Source organism: Pseudorca crassidens, chromosome 2 (genome assembly GCF_039906515.1).
Source record: "Pseudorca crassidens isolate mPseCra1 chromosome 2, mPseCra1.hap1, whole genome shotgun sequence".
NCBI classification, from domain to species: domain Eukaryota; kingdom Metazoa; phylum Chordata; class Mammalia; order Artiodactyla; family Delphinidae; genus Pseudorca; species Pseudorca crassidens.
Genome location: NC_090297.1, coordinates 129,399,477 through 129,418,667, shown reverse-complemented (window position 1 = coordinate 129,418,667; position 19,191 = coordinate 129,399,477). Strand labels below are relative to the sequence as shown.

The 19,191-nt window shown below is 37.8% G+C and overlaps 1 non-coding gene across 1 annotated transcript; it reads right to left on the bottom strand.

The window, feature by feature from the left end:
- Nucleotides 1–1,498: 1,498 nt before the first annotated feature.
- On the bottom strand, nt 1,499–1,605 carry LOC137220256 (U6 spliceosomal RNA). The gene has a single exon (XR_010941568.1). It is a non-coding gene; the product is annotated as a U6 spliceosomal RNA (small nuclear RNA).
- Nucleotides 1,606–19,191: the final 17,586 nt, after the last annotated feature.

Genomic DNA, 19,191 nt, shown 5'->3' with positions numbered 1-19,191 from the left:
AATACCAGCATTGTAACTATTTTACTTAATAGTTTATATGGTCCTCAAATAGAAGAAAAAGACAAAAGATGTTCTTTCTTTTTGAAAGGGAGACAATACTTTTAACCTAAAGAGAAAATGGATTAGGTTAATTGCATTTTGGTACTACATGCTTGACTTCTTCCTGTACAAGGTATAAACTCCTAAGTGCCTGTATTTAAAATAGTGTACTTCATAGGATAAGAGAAAATAAATTTTAAAAATCTAAGGACTTGAGAAGGGAATCAAAGAGTGAAAGTCAACTAAAAAGCTATTTCAGGGAGGAAGTAATTTGTGAAAATTAAATAACTGGGTGATGGTGACAAAAGAAATAATGACAGTTCTTGGAGGGGATGATACATTTTCAGAATTTTAGTTTACTTCTTTGCATTTCATGACAGAATGAAGTGATTAATATCATACATTCACGTTGAGGAAAATGGGCATCTTGATAGGAGCAGATAGTTTTAAAAAGAAGAAATGAGATAATCTCTTTGTTTATCAAATTAACAAAAATTTTTAAAAATGATAGTGCTCAGGGACATCCCTGGTGATGCAGTGGTTAAGAATCAGCCTGCCAATGCAGGGGACACAGGTTCGAGCCCTGGTCTGGGAAGATCCCACGTGCCGGCGGAGCAACTAAGCCCATGCGCTACAACTACTGAGCCCGCGAGCCTAGAGCCTGTGCTCAGCAACAAGAGGAGCCACTGCAATGAGAAGCCCGTGCACTGCAACAAAGAGTAGCCCCCGCTCGCCGCAACTAGAGAAAGCCTGCACACAGCAATGAAGACCCAACACAGCCGAAAATAAATAAATAATTTTTTTAAAAAATGATAATGCTCAGTGTTGTTGAGGGTAGAAGAATGTAGTCTCACAGATGACAAGTGGGAGCATAAAAGCCATGACTTTTCTGGGACGCACTTTGGAAAAATATAAGAAAAATCTCAAAAATGAGCAGAGCAACTGATGTAAAAATTCTACTTCTAATATTTATTTTGGGGAAATAATCAGAAAAATGCTCAAGGATAGATATATAATTCAATAGTATTGTTTACAAAGCTGAAAATGTCCCAGAGTTAATTAATGAATGTGATGATACTTCTATACATTGTAAAATGTGCAGTCATTTAAAATATCTATATGCATATACATGGGAAGAAGTTCATAATACTAATAATAAAGTAAGTTCTGAAATAGTATGTCTAGTTTGACCTCTCAAATTTTTAAAAATTCTATAGCTGTAGACATGAATGCTTACAAAAAAAAGAAAAATACCAAAATGTTCTCAGTGACAGAATTATGGATGCTTATTCTATTTGTCTTCTTGTATCTTCTATTTTTCTTTAATAAAGATGTACTGTTTATGTAATAACATTTTAATTGAAGTATAATTGATATACAATATCATATTACTTTCAGGTGTACAACATAGTAATTATATATATTCATATATATTGAAATGGTCACTATGATAGGTCTAAAAATTATGGAATGCTTCACAAATTTGCATGTCATCCTCACGCAGGGGCCATGCTAATCTTCTCTGTATCGTTCCCATTTTAGTATATATGCTGTCAAAGTAAGCACTATAATAACATTTTTTTGTGTGTGTGTGGTACGCGGGCCTCTCACTGCTGTGGCCCCTCCTGTTGGGGAGCACAGGCTCCAGACGCGCAGGCCCAGCCGCTCCGCGGCATGTGGGATCCTCCCGGACCGGGGCATGACCCCGTGTCCCCTGCATCAGCAGGCGGACTCTCAACCACTGCACCACCAGGGAAGCCCTAACATCTTAATGACCATTTTATGAACAGGAGTATCCTCACTGAAGGTTTTCTCTCCAAAGGATGAGTGCAGGAGTATGAAGATGTCCTGAAGGTGAAGCTGAATGAGAAGTGCATATGTTCAGGAGGGATGTCTATCAGGAGAAATGACAAAGAACTCTTATATATGCTCCAAAAATGAATAAATGAGCAGAGATATTTTTAGGTCACCATTTGCTTCTATTTTGGGGGGCTTTAAAAATTCTTCATCTGGAGAAATAAGCATTCATAAATTTGGGGGTACGGGATGAGATAGAGTAGGGAAATTCAAACATTTTCTGGCAGCAACTTTACTTCTGTCAATGTTTGTTTATCTCATCACCAAGGGAAAATGGTTCACAATAGTCTCGACCATCAGAAACATCTCAGGATTTCAAAAATACAGTAAGAATAATCATTATTGATGCTTTTGCAGCACTTTTCAAAATGTTAAAAAAAAATTCACTAACATCAAATAGTGTCTGTAATAAACCTATGAGCCAAATCAAATCATAGGGTCATCATGAAATGCAGGTTTCCAAACTGCTGACACACAGAAGTATCTGTTTCGATCAAGGATCTTGGTAGCAGTAATAGAGACCAGCTCTCACCGATTTAAGCAGATCAATAGTGGATTAAAAGGACATTGGGTTATACTTCCATAATCTTTAAAAATGATATTGGGTGGCTTACAGAATTGCTGGGAGGGCTTGAAAAACTAGGCTTGAAGCTAAGCAGGAGGAATAAACCACCCACAGAACTGATCTGATGAGGAAGCTGGCTAGAATAACCAACCGTCCTGGTTTTCCTGGGGCTGAATGGTTTCCAGAGATTCAGAGTTTTCCACGCTAAAACTGGGTAAGTGCTAGGCAAACTGTGAGAAGATGGTCTCCCCCTACCCAAGCCCCCCACCCGCCACCGCAGCCAGCGCCATGGACATCAGGCACTAGACCACACAGTCTGCCCTTTGACCACCTCTACATTGGAAACTGTAGATTGCAGAAATGTTTCCTGTCAGTAGGTTAAGAGAGAGAGAGAGAGAGAGAGAGAGAGAGAGGGAGGGAGAGAGAGAGACTGTTGCTTGTATCTTCAGGGCTGAGTCAAAAGTCCAGTAGATGTCTGATTGAAAAGCCTAGGTCACATGCCTTCACCTTAGCTGCAAGGGAGGGAGAGAAAGTGACTATCTGACATCTTCCATTTCCATTATGGGAGGTATCTTTGCTCACCACCAAGATTAACACGGTGAGGAATTCTCTAAATATAGGAAAGCAGTTCAGGTGGCCCAAATAATGACCAATTTCCACTACAGAATCGAAATTAGTTTTAATTCTCTAATATTATTTATTTAAGAACACTAAGGCAACCGTTTGTCTGGTATATAGTAGTTTCTTTGATTTAAAATTAAGTTTTAAAAGTCAGATTAACAGCATGTTACTGTAATACCACCTTAATTACTTGGCCACAAAATAGTTTATGCCTGTTATAACTTTTACAACTATGTGACAAACATAATCCTATATTTAGGTTGTAAAAAATTTAATTCTTCTGACTTTTGTCCACCACAATGGACTGTTCCCTTTCCATTATTTACCCAGGAAATTTTTTTCTCTCTTTTGTTTTTAATATTTCTAGAGGAGACAAGTGTTTGCCACGAAGAAATGGATTTGGATGGAAACCTCTTATCGAGGACAAACCTTAAGAAGACTAATGGACAATGAGTTCTGTATAACCCTTTGGCCTTCACTCTTAACGTTTATTGTGATCAAGTGATTTGAGCAAAGGATTTCAAGTCAGTGCTCATGTATTTTTTGTAGCTTTTCATTTCTCTTACAGAATGACCTGGAACAAACCCATTGAGATTTTTTGTCTTGTCTTCATATACTGAACTATAAAATGGGAATGCCTGTAGTTAATCAAAGATACAGTTTTTACTGATAGTAAACAACAAAACAATGGACGAAGAATTCTGGTCCTGCCTTTCAAGGTGTAATTGTGCAGTCTTGAGGGTATCACTTAAATTCTGTGTCAGTTTCCCCAATCTATAAATGATAATAATACCTGCACTATCTATTTCAAAATATATATGAGAAAAAGCATTTTTTAAAGTATAGAACAGTATTAAGTATAGCGAAGTGTTATTATTGAATTACTCTTGCAGCATTTAGTGCTAAAAATGCAGAGTGCTTCCTTTGATTTTATCTAGGAGATATATCTCTGAAAATCAATTTAAAATTATAGAAGCTAATAGATGAGTCCTTTTTAGTTTGTGGTTATCTTCTGCATGGCAGATTTTTTTAATATATAAATGTATTTATTTTATTTATTTATTTTTGGCTGCTTTGGGTCTTCGTCCCTGCTCATGGGCTTTCTGTAGTTGCAGTGAGCGGGGTCTACTCTTCATGGCGTTGCGCGGGCTTCTCATTGCAGTGGCTTCTCTTGTTGCAGAGCATGGGCTCTAGGCACGTGGGCTTCACTAGTTGTGGCGCATGGGTTTAGTTGCTCTGTGGCATGTGGGATCTTCCCGGACCAGGGCTTGAACTCGTGTCCTCCGCATTGGCAGGTGGATTCTCAACCACTGCTGAGAAGCCCTGCATGGCAGATTTTTTTTTTTTTTTTTTTTTTTTTTTGCGGTACACGGGCCTGTCACTGTTGTGGCCTCTCCAGTTGTGGAGCACAGGCTCCGGATGCGCAGGCTCAGCGGCCATGGCTCACGGGCCTAGCCGCTCCGCGGCATGTGGGATCTTCCCGGACCGGGGCAGGAACCCGTGTACCCTGCATCGGCAGGCGGACTCTCAACCACTGCACCACCAGGGAAGCTCCCTGCCTGGCAGATTTTTAAGTGGTAATTATTAATGCAGTTTTCTTACACTTACTCTTTCCTAAATGCCATTTTTTCAAAAGTTTTCTGAATTATATTTATAGTCCCTGAAGTCCTGGGGATGCTCTTCTGTGGGTTTTTTTTTTTTTTAACCTAAGATGTCCAAGGTATAAGACTGTATACAGGAAACAACCATTAATATAGGAAACAGAAAGTAGTAGAATTATTCTACTTAAAATAACTGCCCCCTAATGGAGGTATAGAGTATAAGCTCCATTTATAATGAGAGGGAACAAATGGAGGGGAGGAGAATCTGTTGAAAGAGATTTGCTTGACAAATATACCATATCTACTTTGTGAAATTACCAAGCACCTAAGGACTAGAAAAGTACTCACATACCCTCTATGAAGAGGCTCCTTTGTTTCCTTTATCTCCGGCCCTTTAAATAGTGTCTGGATAATCTCATATTAACACTCTGGAGCTGTTAATTTATAGATTAAAAACTGCTGATGTAGGACAGCCATGTGATTAATCAAGATACCAGAAATACAAGCAAGGAGGCAAGATACTTATTCTGGCAGCTTCATAAATGGGACTCTTCGGTAGGAAAAAATATCTCAATCCCACTCCTTTATGAAAGTTCTTTCTATATCTCAGTCTTCACTGTCTAAACCTAAATAGAATTCCTTTCTATTTTTAATCCCCTTTCAACAAAATGAAAGCTGAATTTACACACCAGTTTTTGTCTTTTATCCATCAACACTTTAGCTGAAGAGAAACTACACTGCCTGTTAATCTCGAGTGGGATAAACCCTTCTGACTTTTCCCTCACACCTACTCTAAGTGTGTTTATCACAGAAGTTTGGCTTAGGCAAATAGTTTGATTTGCAGAGATAGTACTGCCTATTTCTCTGGGTGACCCTGAGCAACCTCTCAGATTCTTTTCCTAGAGAATGTGAGATTGTTAATAAAGAACTATGTGATCTGTCTTGCCCATAATAATTTTTTTGTTGGTTGATTTCTTGATTGCAATGCAGAGCTTAGATTCACAGTACTGAAAATAATAGATCTATTTGTAAAGTTAAACATTCAACTCAGGATTGTTTATAACTAAGAATATGAAGGAATTTGACTTAGTTCTTCATGAGACTAAAACATGCAAACTCCTACACATTAATACAAGTAAAATGCAAATGATCCCACACTATGTCCTGAGGGAACTATAAAAATGTATAAGAAATAATCCCTGATCTCAAGGATATTACAGCCTAGTAATGACTTGTTACAACTTCTGACACATTTTAAAAGATTCAGTACAATTGAGAGTACTCACTATGTAGAAGGCACGGTAAAAAAAAAAAATTACTATTGCAGTATCCTAAATAATATCTCTGAAATGTTGTGATTATCAATTAATTTTTTGTCCTTGTTTTTAAAAAAAATCAACAAGTTTTACAAGATATTTAAAACACAGAAGAGTCCTCAGTCCTTCCACTGTTTCCAAAGAAAATGACTTTCAACTGTAGGTGATTTTCTTCATATGTACCTCCATACTTTACATAACATGCTTGTATCGCTATATCATGTTCTTTCAGTTGTAGGTATTCTCTGTTGTCTTCCCTCACTCCATCACAATTAAACACATACACACACAGTCAGTTCCCATTCCTCATCAACACAATATATTGACTAGGTAAGTGTATAATGTTTATATTATTATGAGTATATATGTTTTCAGAACAGTAGTCAACTATGATCATTTTTGCAAAATGTTTTGCTTTCTCTGGAGTTAATAATTTCCATTTAAGTTTAGTTAATTTTCTAATCCTTAATTCAGTCAAACTGTCTGTCAGGTATTTAAATTTATTAATGTATACTATTAATTTCATTTTCCTAAATATTTCTGTCTGAGGGCCTCTGACCTACTCCAGCTTGGACTTGTTGCATAACTAGCAACCTAGGATCTCCCTTGACGAACATCTTGGAGATTGCTTTCACTTCTCTCCTACAACAGATGTCCTGTTTTGATGGAACACAACATTCATTAAGTTCTGAGAAAGGATATATATAAGGGAAACAAATTTTTTGAGACATTGCATGTCTGAAAACGTCTTTTTCCCCCCTCTACATGCATACTGGGTATAGAATTCTAGGTTGGAAATAATTTTCCTTCATGATTGTGAGGCCATTTCACCATTGCTTTCTGCCTTTTAGTATTGCTTCTGAAAAAGCAAAAGACATTCTGATTCTTGATCATTTGTATGAGACCTCCCTTTTTTTTTTTTTTTGGAAGTTTATAGGATCTTCTCTTTGTCTCCAGTGTAAATTCATGGTCATGTGCCTGGGTATGATCTTTTTCCATCCCTGGTCATATATACTCAGATCTTTCAATCTGAAAACTCATGAACTTCAGTTCTGGGAAATTTTTATAAATCATCTTGTTAATTCCTTCTCAATTGTTTTCTTATTTCCCTCTGTCTGGAACTCCTATTATTCAGTTGTTGGACCTCTTGGACTTGTTCTCTGGATTTTTTTTTTTTCCTTCTCTCTAATTTCCTAGCTCTTGCTCTTTTTGCTCTACTCTCTGAAAGGTTTCCTCAACTGGATCTTCCAAGCTTTCTGTTGAGATTTTCATTTATGTTACCACGATTTTCATTCCAAAGAATAATTTTTGCTATCTGAATATTATTTTTATGTAGCATCTTGTTTCATAAATGTAATATCTTCTCTTGTATTTAAGTTTTTTTCTCCTTGCCTAGTTGCTATCTCCTCAAACTTTCTTTCTTGTATTTATTCATTTTGGTTTTTATCTTTCTATTATATGATTTCTTCAACTTTCTGGTACTCAATTGCTTTTTTGCTCATATTTAAGAGTAGGACACTAAAAGCTGATTGAAAGCTTTGAGCATGTCAACTCTGAGTTCTAGTGTGAAATGATATGGCTGATTTGTTTGTTAAGGAATCCCTGAAATTTTATCTTTAGCTTTATTTATGGACTGGTCTGATCCCCAGAGAAGGATCTTCAGGTCTCCTGCCTAGAAGGTCTAGGCCTCACTGCCAGTATTTTGGAGTCAACTGTGGTAAGAGGACTTAGGCCTCACACACTCACATTCTCCCATGTTTGGTACAGTACTCCACATTCAACTGTGACTGATGACCCTCAGATCAGAGACCCTCTGTTTTACCCTCTACAAAGAAAAAGGCTCTAGTCTTTTGTGGGAGGCAGGGAGTAGATAATCAATCAGCAGCATAGAGTGAGAGATAAAATTTAGCTATCTGTTTCTTCATTGTCTTTCAACTAATATTCCTTTTTTAACATTCCCCCTACTTTTATTTCTATTTCCAGAGGAACCTGGTCCTGCTAATTCCTGGCTTTTTAAGCATTTCTGCAGTGCAAATCAGTTTAGTTCTTGGCTTTCCCCCTGCTAGTTTAGGAATCCGTTTTCACTGGACTCCTCTCAGTAACCACCAATCTATCCGCTTCATAGCATACGAAATGTCATTAATTTTGTTTATTCTCCTGTTTTCTAGCTTGTCAGTTTATGGCCTTAAATTTTTTTTTAACTAAGTTTTAGTGAAGTTTCAGGAGGGAGCAAAATTAGACGCATATGCAAAAGGGTTCTCCCTTTTACTGAGAACCCCCCATTTATTTTTTTCTGGGAGACTAGTGAATCAAAGGAATTTAATCCAAACCAAAATCATGAGAGAGACACCATCAAAGGCTAACATAGCTCTCCTCTTGTTCCAGTAGGCCATTATGAAGAGAAAAAAATGGCATGTTGCTCCACACAAAAAAATGAAAGCCCTTTAAAATATGGGTAGGGTGGGCTTCCCTGGTGGCACAGTGGTTGAGAGTCCGCCTGCCGATGCAGGGGACACAGGTTCATGCCCCGGTCCAGGAAGATCCCACATGCCGCGAAGCAGCTGGGCCTGTAAGCCATGGCCGCTGAGCCTGCGTGTCCAGAGCCTGTGCTCCGCAACGGGAGAGGCCACAACAGTGAGAGGCCCGCATACCACAAAAAAATATATATATATGAGTAGGGTGAAGCATTACTAACCAATGACATATTTCCTCCCACAACATTTATTTAGTACTATTAGTAAAAATTAATGCCTGCTTTTTTATTAAAATCTTTATTTTTAGAACAGTTTTAAGTTTACAGAAAAATTGTACAGAAAATACAGAGAGTTCCCAAATACACCCCTCTCTACCCCCATACAGTTTCTCCTAATATTAACATCTTGCATTAGTGGAGTACATTGTTACAATTGATGAACCAATATTGATGCACTATTAAAGTCTGTGGTTTCCTTTAGGGTTCATTCTTTGTGTTGTACAGTTGGGTTTTTTTTTTTTTTTGGTTTTGAAAAATGCATAGCCTCATATATCCAGCACTACAGTATCATACCAAATAATTTCATCACCATAAAAATCCCCTTTGCACCAACTATTCAATCCTTCCTTTTTCCCCTCTCCAAATCACTGGCAACCACTGATCTTTTTACTATCTCTACAGTTTTGCCTTTTCTAGAATGTCATATTGTTGATATTATACAGTATGCAGCCTTTTCACACTGGCTTCTTTCACTTAACAATGCACATTTAAGGTTTTTCATATCTTTTTGTGGATTGATAGCTTATTTCTTTTTATCGTTGCATAACAACCCACTGTATGGATGTACCACAGTTTGTTTATCTACTCACATATCAAAGAACATCTTGGTTGCTCCCAAGTTTTAGCCATTATGAATAAAACTGCTGTAAACATTTGTGTATATGTTCTTGTGTGGGCATGAATTTTCAGGTTATCTGGGTAAATACCTAGGGCATTATTGCTGGATTAGATGGTAAGATTATGTTTAGCTTTTTAACAAACTGAGGAACTGTCTTCCAAAGTCGCTATACCATTTTGCATTCCCATCAGAAATAAATTAGAGTTCCTGCTGTTCCTCATCCTCGTCAGCATTTGGTGTTGTCAGTGTTTGGAATTTTAGCCATTCCAATAGATATGTAGTAGGACCTCATTGTTGTTTTAATTTGCAATTCCCTAGTGACATAGGATGTTGAGAATCTCTTCACACATGCTTCTCATATGTATATCTTCTTTGGTGAGATGTCTGTTCAGATCTTTTGCCCATATTTAAATTGGGTTTTTTGTTTTCTTATTGTTGAATCCTAAGTGTTCTTTGTGTGGGTACAAGTTCTTTATCAGGTATGTGTTTTGAAAATATTTTCTCCCAACAGATGGCTTGTCTTTTTATTCTCTTAACAGTGTCTTTCACAGAACAGTCTTGAATTGTAGTGAAGTCCAACTTATCAGTTTTTTCTTTCATGGATCCTGCTTTAGGCGTTATATCTAAAAAGTCATCACCAAACCCAAGGTCATCTAGATTTTCTCCTATGTTATCTTCTAGAAGTTTTATAGTTTTACATTTTAAATTTAAGCCTGTGATCCATTTTGAGTTAATTTTTGTGAATGGTGTAATGTCTGTGTCTAGATTCATATTTTTACATGTAAATGTCCAGTTTTTCCTGTACCATTTATTGAAAAGACTATCTTTTTTTCTTTTGGATTGCCTCTGCTCCTTTATCAAAGATCGGCTATATGTGGGTCTGTTTCTGGGACCTCTACACATTTCTGTTGATCTACATGTCTATTCTTTCATCAATACCACACTGTCTTGATTACTGTAGCTTTATAGTAAGTCTTAAAGTCAGGTAGTGTCAGTCCTCAAACTTTTTTCTTCTTCAGTATTGGGTTGGCTATTGAGTCTTCTGACTCCCCATATAAATTTTAGAGGAAGTTTGTCAATATCCAGAGAGCAACTTTCTGGGATTTTTATTGGGATTGCATTAAATCTATAGATAAAGTTGAGAAGAAGTGACATCTTAATGATATTGATTCATGAACATGTAGCTTTCCTCTTATAGATCTTACACATATTTAGTTAGATTACACCTAAGTATTTCCCTCTCTCCCTCTCCAACCTCTCCCTCAATTTGTGCCAAAATAAATGATGTTTTGCTTTTAAGTTCAAAATCCAATTATTCCTTGATAATATGTAGGAAAACAATTGGCTTTTGTATATTAACCCTGTATCCTGCAACCTTGCTATAGTTGCTTACTAGTTTCAGAAGCATTTTTTGGTTGTTGATTCTTTGGGATTTTTGTACATAAACAATCATGTCATCTGTGAACAAAGATGGTTTTATTTTCCTTCCCAATCTGTATACCTTTTAGTTCTTTTTCTTGTCTTATTACACTTGTTAGGACTTCTTTATGATGTTGAATAAGAACGGGGAGAGGAATCTGATCTGGGGAGAGGTTCCATGAGTAATTTAATCAGTCCCTGAACTAATGAAACCAGCATGCCTACAACTCATACTGTGGAAATATAAAAAAAGCAATCTGAACTGTAGACTGCACATGCACTATTGTCATGGAAGCAAAAGACTCTCACTCCCTTTCACCACCACTCCCAAACTTCCCAGCATGATTTATGTGGCATCAAGCAACATACAATATCTAGGTGAGGCCTCAAGCATGCTACTACAAAATAAATGGCTCAAGCTTGGGGCATTTTATCGGAGGTGGGGAGCGGTTATGGAAGATTTATCCAGTAACTTAAATCTCTGTGAGTAGGAGGTTTCTCCACATAGAGACAAGTAAACAACATCCCATTTAGTGGACTGTGCCTTAGAATAGCATGAAACTGGCAGGAGATGACATAGATAATGTGACCATACAAACCAGTTTGCCTGAGGTAGTTTTTGCCTATTGTCTGAGTGTAATTATTAATAGTGTCCCCTTCATTATCAAAATTGTCTCAATTTGGGAGATAAACTATATGGTCACTCTACTTACAGGGGAAGTGAAAACAGTGAAGAAAGACCCCATATGCTCAGAGAGTTCTCCAGAAAACCCTATGCTTACTCATGTAGGCTACAAGAGTCCCTATTCTTAAAAAGAAGAGAAAGAGGTCATACAGTTTGGTTAAACATTCATACATGCATTAATAACAGGGCTTCCTGAAATCAGACATGCTATAGCCATTGTTGCTCAAATAGCTGTCAGAGGCATTTTAAGCTATCAAATGGCTTTTAAACTAGATTACCTCATATTTCCCTGCTCACTTTCACCCTGCCTGGAAAGTCCCTCTGAATTTAGAAGTCCTTTACTGGTCTTTGAGAAAATTTCTATGCTCTGAGGAGCCAAATGTAGCAATAACCTGCTTCAGACCACAGGAATACCCCTAGATATTTAGATGATCTAATAGTTTATGTTTAGAACTAGGTCACAACATTTCTTTCCCATTCAGGGCCTCCTTCTTGTAACTAGTTTGAATATTAAATAGAGTCCTCAAAAAATAAATAAATAAATAGAGTCCTCAGTGGGAGGAACTACCTAGTGGATGGCAGAAAAAGTCCATCAACAAATAATTTTTGAGCAACCTCTATGTAGGTCCTTGAGTATATTGTCCTTGGGTACAAAAGCTGTCAATATAGTCAATCAATCAATATATTAAACAATTGCTTTAAAAGACCATATTACCCAAATGGTATTGTGGAAGTACAAAATAACCTGATAATTTATGCAGTTTAGAAATTAAGCACAAAAGGAATTAGAAAAAAGGGAGCTGAATTTTTTAATAAGTATTGGAAGAGATTTGGTTTAACGAGAGGACAGATTGTGTGTGTGTGTGTGTGTGTGTGTGTCTTGGTAGTAAAGTAATGAGAATATCTTTGAAGTACTCAAATTAAAATAGCACCTCTCAAGTTAAACTGGAGCTATCATGTTGACATTTTGAAGAAAAGTAGTGATGCGAAGCAGAGTTGTACTATTCATAAACTCTAGATACCATAAATCTAGCGCTATTTAAAGAAATGCAGGAAGGAACTATAGTAGGAAAGGGGCATAAGATATTATTTTTTAAGGCAGATTAAGAAAACCAACTAGATCTTTTAGAAACTAAAAAATACCTTAATTGAAATGAAAAACCCAAGGGAAAATTACTTAATCTAGCTGATACTCATTTATAAAAAGAGCTTCATGACTGTGTCAAAGGATTATGTGGTAAATGTAGAAAGAATGTATTTTAATCTGAGTTATTAGTTCTAGGCAATAGAAATCAACTCTGGCTGATTCAAATAGAAAAGGAATTTATTGAAAAGATGTTGGATAACTTATAGAATCTACTGGAGAACTGGAGAACCAGACACTGGGATACCTAGCCTTAAGTGATGCTCACAACAACTCGGATTGGTATAGTGAGGGCACTATTCCTGCTTACACAAAGCAATATTTGCAACAACCTGCACCACCAATACCATTAACACCAGACACTGTGTCTACCACTCTGCTCCAGGGAGTTGATCTTTCAGCAATTTCCCCTGAGTTTCTCATAGCCTCATTACCACTAGCACCTGCTAAATGTTCTAGGAGAGTGCCTCTGATTGGTGCCATAAATGCAAAGCGTGCTGAAAGAGCAAGTATCTGGAATAGTCAGCTTCTTTAATATAAGATGGAAGCCCTGTATATATACAAAAGAGCTTCAAATACTAGGCAGCCAAAAAGAAAAAGGCAAATGTCACTGCAATTCACTCTTGTAACTGCCCAACAGACGCAAACATATTTCTTCCTATTCTTATTCCACTAACTACTTCTGCTCAATATACTGCAATATATCCTTCAACAACTGAAAACATGTTCTCCATCTCCCCAAAGTGGGGACATCATCAGTTGGTGCAGGGGGTGGTAAACAATTTTTTGTAAGTTGTTCTTGTAAGTAAAGTTGTATTGGAACACAGCCATTCCCATTTGTTACACATAATCTATGGCTGCTTATGTTCTGCAATGTCAGAGTTGAACAGTGGCAAGAGACTGCATGTCTCACAAAGTCAAAAATATTTCCTATCTGACCGTTTACAGAAAAAGTTTACCAACCATTGAATTAGTTCATCCAACTTCAAGTCCACAGTTCCTGAGCAATGTCTATTGTTCCTTTAATCCTATCATTATTCCATCACAATATTCTGTAACCTCTAGACTAACTTATAAAGACAGACACCAACTACACATCCAATATAAAATAGTGGGGAAATAGAAAATATTTTAAAATAATTTTTAAAGATAAATGTATACTTTATTACTTAACTCAACAATTGTTCATTTTTCTAAAAAAAATTTTTTTTGATGTGGACCATTTTTAAAGCCTTTATTGAATTTGTTACAATATTGCTTCTGTTTTATGTTTTGGTTTTTTGGCCCCGAGGCATGTGGGATCTTAGCTCCCGAACCAGGGATCAAACCTGCACCCCCTGCATTGGAAGGTGAAGTCTTAACCACTGGACCACCAGAGAAGTCCCAACAATTGTTTATTGAATACTTACCATGTGAACTCTTCTATACACTGGAGTTACAGCTGTGAACAAACTTTCTATTAGGAGTGACAGGCAATAAATATCGTTTAGATAGTGATGAGAAGAAAAATAAAATGGGTGGGGGAAGGAAATACATGGAAGAGCAATAGAGTTGCAGATTTAGACAGGGTAACCAAAGATGGCCTTGTTGAGAAGTTGACATTGAATAAAGATCTAAAAGAGATGATGAGATGAGATAAGATATGAGTTATGCAGGTATATGGGGAAGAAAAATTGAGACAAGGGGAACAGCAAGCACTGAAGCCCTGAGGAAGAAAACCGGTGATGGTGAGAGTAATAGATGATGAGATCAGAAGGAGCTAGATGATGTAGAGTCAAAAAGTCATTATGAAGGACTTCCCTGGGGCGCAGTGGTTAAGAATCCACCTGCCAATGCAGGAGACACGGGTTCGATCCCTGGTCCGGGAAGATCCCACATGCCGTGGAGCAACTAAGCCCATGCACCAGAACTATTGAGCCTGCGCTCTAGAGCCCACGAGCCACAACTACCGAAGCCTGCGCACCGGCAGCCCGTGCTCTGCAACAAGAGGAGCCACCGCAGTGAGAAATCCTTGCACCACAATGAAGAGTAGCCCCCCACTCGCCGCAACTAGAGAAAGCCTGTGCACAGCAACGAAGACCCAACACAGGCAAAAATAAATAAATAAATAAATTTTCTTTAAAAAAAAGTCATTATGAAACCTTTGACTCTTTCTCTGATGTGACACAGCAGGGGAGAAAATACAGATCTATGCTACAGTTCTTCTTCCTGAAAATGTTCATGAGAGCATAGGAGATATTTATGAACTTCCTTCTTAAAGGAAGACTGCACATTCTCACTGCCTTTAGCCAGATATTCACCAGATACTCATCCTTCATACCTGAAAGATCTGAATCTTTGGTGGTCCTGCCTGTATAATTTGCTGTAGTCTTCCATTACCTTATACCTCTGAATATGTCAATAGCAGAAGGAGCTCCAAATGATCACCTGGTCTCCATCTATACTACTCCTGCCCCTATTTTGGAGTAGCAATCCTTTTTTCCCCGATATCCCAAATCAATTACCTCAATAAGCCATCATAATTCCCCCCCCGCTTTTTTTTTTTTGTCATTTGGACCAGTGTTAAAAGTGACCTGAAATGACCAGATAAGCGTCTGAGTTTCAGATTTGATTTATTTACTGTTGTATTCCCTGGTAGAAGCATTCTTCTCTTGCTTTCTCAGACTAATAAATAATCAGAGCTCAGAGCTGTAGGTACAGGAAGCAAAAATATTTTGAGGAGACTATTATGCATTCATTTAGAAGATATTTATCAAAAACTGACATGGACTCTTTAAAACTATCAATGCTATAAAGTAAAAACAAAGAAGCTGGGGAAATGTTCTAGACTTCAAAATGTTAAGAGACATGACTACTAAGTGCGATGCAAATTCCTAGATTGGTTGCTGTTTCAAATTTTTTAAAACAGCTATAAAAACATTATTGGGACAATTAAGGAAATTTAAAAATACACTGGATATATACAGCAATGTGAATTATCCTGAGTGTGAAAATTGCATTGTGGTTACATAGTGTATGTATCATAACTGATGCATGTTGAATTATTTAGGAAGTCTAATGTCTCCAACTAACCCTCAAAGGAACAGCAAAAAAAAAAAAAAAAAAGCATGTGTATGTGTATATGAATAGTGGAACTGAAAGAGAAATAAAGCAAAGGTAACACAATGTTGACAATTACTGAATTTAGGTGTTTATGAGCTCACTCAACAAATACTTGGTTGGATGGGAAAAGAGGCTGAGTTTCATCTATAGTATTGGACATTTTGTCTACCTGATTATTGAGATCTTCCTCTGAAGTGGGCATCTTCAGTGAGCATTCTCATGGGACATAAATATTCTAACATTCTGGGCCCATTCTGAGAAATGTGCCCTCATTCTGCTTTTCTAAAACTCTTTGTAAGCCACTCTTCAATTATTTTACTTCCAAGTCTCTGACCGTTCATCACAACTCTTAGTTATTGTCCATGAATCAGTGTACATATTTACCTTGTCACCTATTTTTCTAAGCAAAGTGAACAATGCAATGACCTGCTTAAAATTTAATTGATGGGGGTAGGAGGGGTTCTCTCTTCCACTGCCTTTCAGGACCACCTCTAAATGGAGCTGTAGCCTGATCTTACTCCCTAAAATCCAGTCATGTATCCAACTGAAGACATCACCACTTGGATGAACAATACATGTCTCAAACTCAATTTGTTCAAAATTAAGCCTCTGATCTGTTCTTCTGGCTGAATAGAACTGTAAGCCTTCTGGTTGTAAAACCTGAATATATGTAAGCCAGGATGGGATTTTTTTTTCTCCTCAGTGAATGATCATAGAGAATTCCACATGAAGCCCTAGGTATGGGCTAAGGAAAAAGCAGCAGAAAATGCTGTAAATGTCACTTACTTTGCTTGTTCATGGACATACATAAACCACTTTCTCTTGATGATGGAATGCTGCTGGGAACATCAGACTTTATGGCTTGGTTTATGGAGGGCTCCTCAGAATTCATGGCCCCCTGGTATCTTATGGTCAGATATTCAGTCTCTATAAGAGACCGGTATCAAAACAAGAGTTGCTTATCAAAAATAGAGTAGCTACTTGCCAAAAAGAGTGTAGTTTTTCTCCCAAAATATAGGATGCCTCCATTTTGATCCCCCTATTAGAACTTTCCATCATCTCCATACAGCTCCCGACCTGCCTTGATCAGCTAGAGAAACTCCTCTTGCTTGGAAGCCCTCTCAAAGCTGAGAACCTTTTGCGTTAACCTGAAAATGGGTCAGAGCAGCATACTCACGTGGCATATGTTGCCTCTAAAATCCGAGGGGGCTCACCAACCAGTGTCTCTTTCTTAGTGGTAGGTAGAGTAGCAACCTGATGTTCATTTTAGAGGAAATATCCCAACTTATTGACGCTAAAGTGCAAGTAGCTCTGCGCCAGTGGTGCTCAAAGTGCATTTGATTACGTTATATAGAGAATGTGCCAAAGTTTGTTAGGAGAATCATACCAGGACTTTAAAGCAAAACAAATCTATGCTCTCTTATTAAAAATTATATAATATATTATATAAGATATAATATATTGTATAAAATATAATAAAAAATACATGTATATACATATATATGTCACTTTTTAAAGAAACAGCCTGTGGCTTTCTATACTGAGCCTTAGTAGATATTGATCCCTGGTGGGTACTGAATGCATGCCCATGAGACACCTGTATTCATCATAAACTTAATATTATCTAACTAGACATAAAGTCAAACGTCAGCACACCATCATCAAGTGAAAACAATGTAAACAGAACTATACCCAAGCAGATCCCAAAGTCACAAGGAAGTTATACGAATAGGTGGTTCACACTCCCAGCATGATGTTTCTGACTTCACTGTCATACCTCCCACATCCCACTTCTGTGGCCTCATGGTTATTTGCTTCTGATCATTTGCCTGCAGAGGGGAAAAAAAAATCTAACAAAGTTTATAAAGTTCTGTACGATATGGTAGCTCTTGCCCTAAAAGGACTTCTGTGACATTCAGCTTCACTTAGGTGAACCCTGAAGAGCAGCGTGAAAGAAGTATCTCCCTGTGAGAAAACTTCAAGAACTATAACTTAGTGGATACTCTGCTTCGTGCAACTGAAAACATTTTATATGATATGAATTTTCCATATAACACTGCTGCAGACAAAAGAGCTCTGTAAGTCAATAGTATGATATCCATTGGATTTACAGGTCTTGTCTTGCATCCCATCACTCAGAAGCAGTTGGTACTGATCTTATAGAACAGTGACATGGCTACTAAAAACTCAGTTTCCTGGCCAACTGGGGGATCATGCTATATTGAGATGTGAAGATGGTGTGGTCCTGCAGGATGAAATAAATTCTCTAAACCTTTGATTAATATATGATGCCCTGGGAATTCCCTGGTAGTCCAATGGTTAGGATGTTGTGCTTTCACTGCCAAGGGCTTGGATTTGAACCCTGGTTGGGGAACTAAGATCCCACAAGCCGCGCAGTGTGGCAAAAAAAAAAATATACACACACACACACACGTGTGTGTGTGTGTGTGTGTGTAATGTCCCTTCTCCTCTCCAGGAACCAAAATAGTAGAAATGGTGGTTATGCCGCCCACAGTTTAACCAATGACCCTTTCACAAAGTGTTTCTTTCCTGTCGCCATGACTTTGGGTCCTGCTAGTTTAGCAGTTTTAATAATTAGGGTAGAAGTACATCCTTCAGGGACATAAGAATTTTGTGAAGTGGACAGGTAGAAATGTCTTTTAATCAGAAAATAAAGAATCACAATTTAGGTGAGAAGACAGGACTAGAGGCAGCAGTTTGAGAGTCATCAGGTATCAGATGTAAAGGTGTAAGAGAGGATTAATCCTCTGAAGGAGAATGCAGACTGAACAGCCAGCCAAAGACTGTGCCCTGGGAAATCCCGCAAGCAGAGGCTCGATGGAATGAGAACAGACTGATGCAATTGTAATAAAAATCAATGAGACATTTCTAGTTTTAAGTGTTATTTGGCAGCCCCTGACTCAGCCTCTCCCAACTGCTGCCTACATTAAAAGACAAAGAAAAATGATAAAATGTATACCAGTGCAGAACATGAAGACTGACAGGTTGCTGACTGCCAAGAGGAATTATCCTGATTTATGCGGCCAATGGAGTTGAATTCAGAAAAACATTTGGTGGCCCACCCGTAGTCTTCTTCATGAGTCAGAGCAGATCCAACCCTCTGAAAAAAGGTAGGATGTCTGGGCATCCTTCCCCCATCGTTGGCTTGGTGACTCAGAAAGCCAGGATCCATACAGAGCTGCAAACTGAGCAATCAGCCCTCTTTTGCCTGCAAAATCCCAAATCATGCTTTTTGGGTATAGTACTGTTAGAGGCTAGCATCTTTCTGTGTATTTCTGAAGACTGCGACTTCCAAAGTTCATTAGGAAAGGATGGAGTGGGAATAGAGAAGCAGGTAGTGGTCCATTGTGGCCTGGCAGATTTGTCCCTATGAACAAAGTCTACAGACAGAGTGCTGGTCACAGTGTTTTCTGAGCTGATAGCAAATCATGAATTCCATTGGTTTGTTTT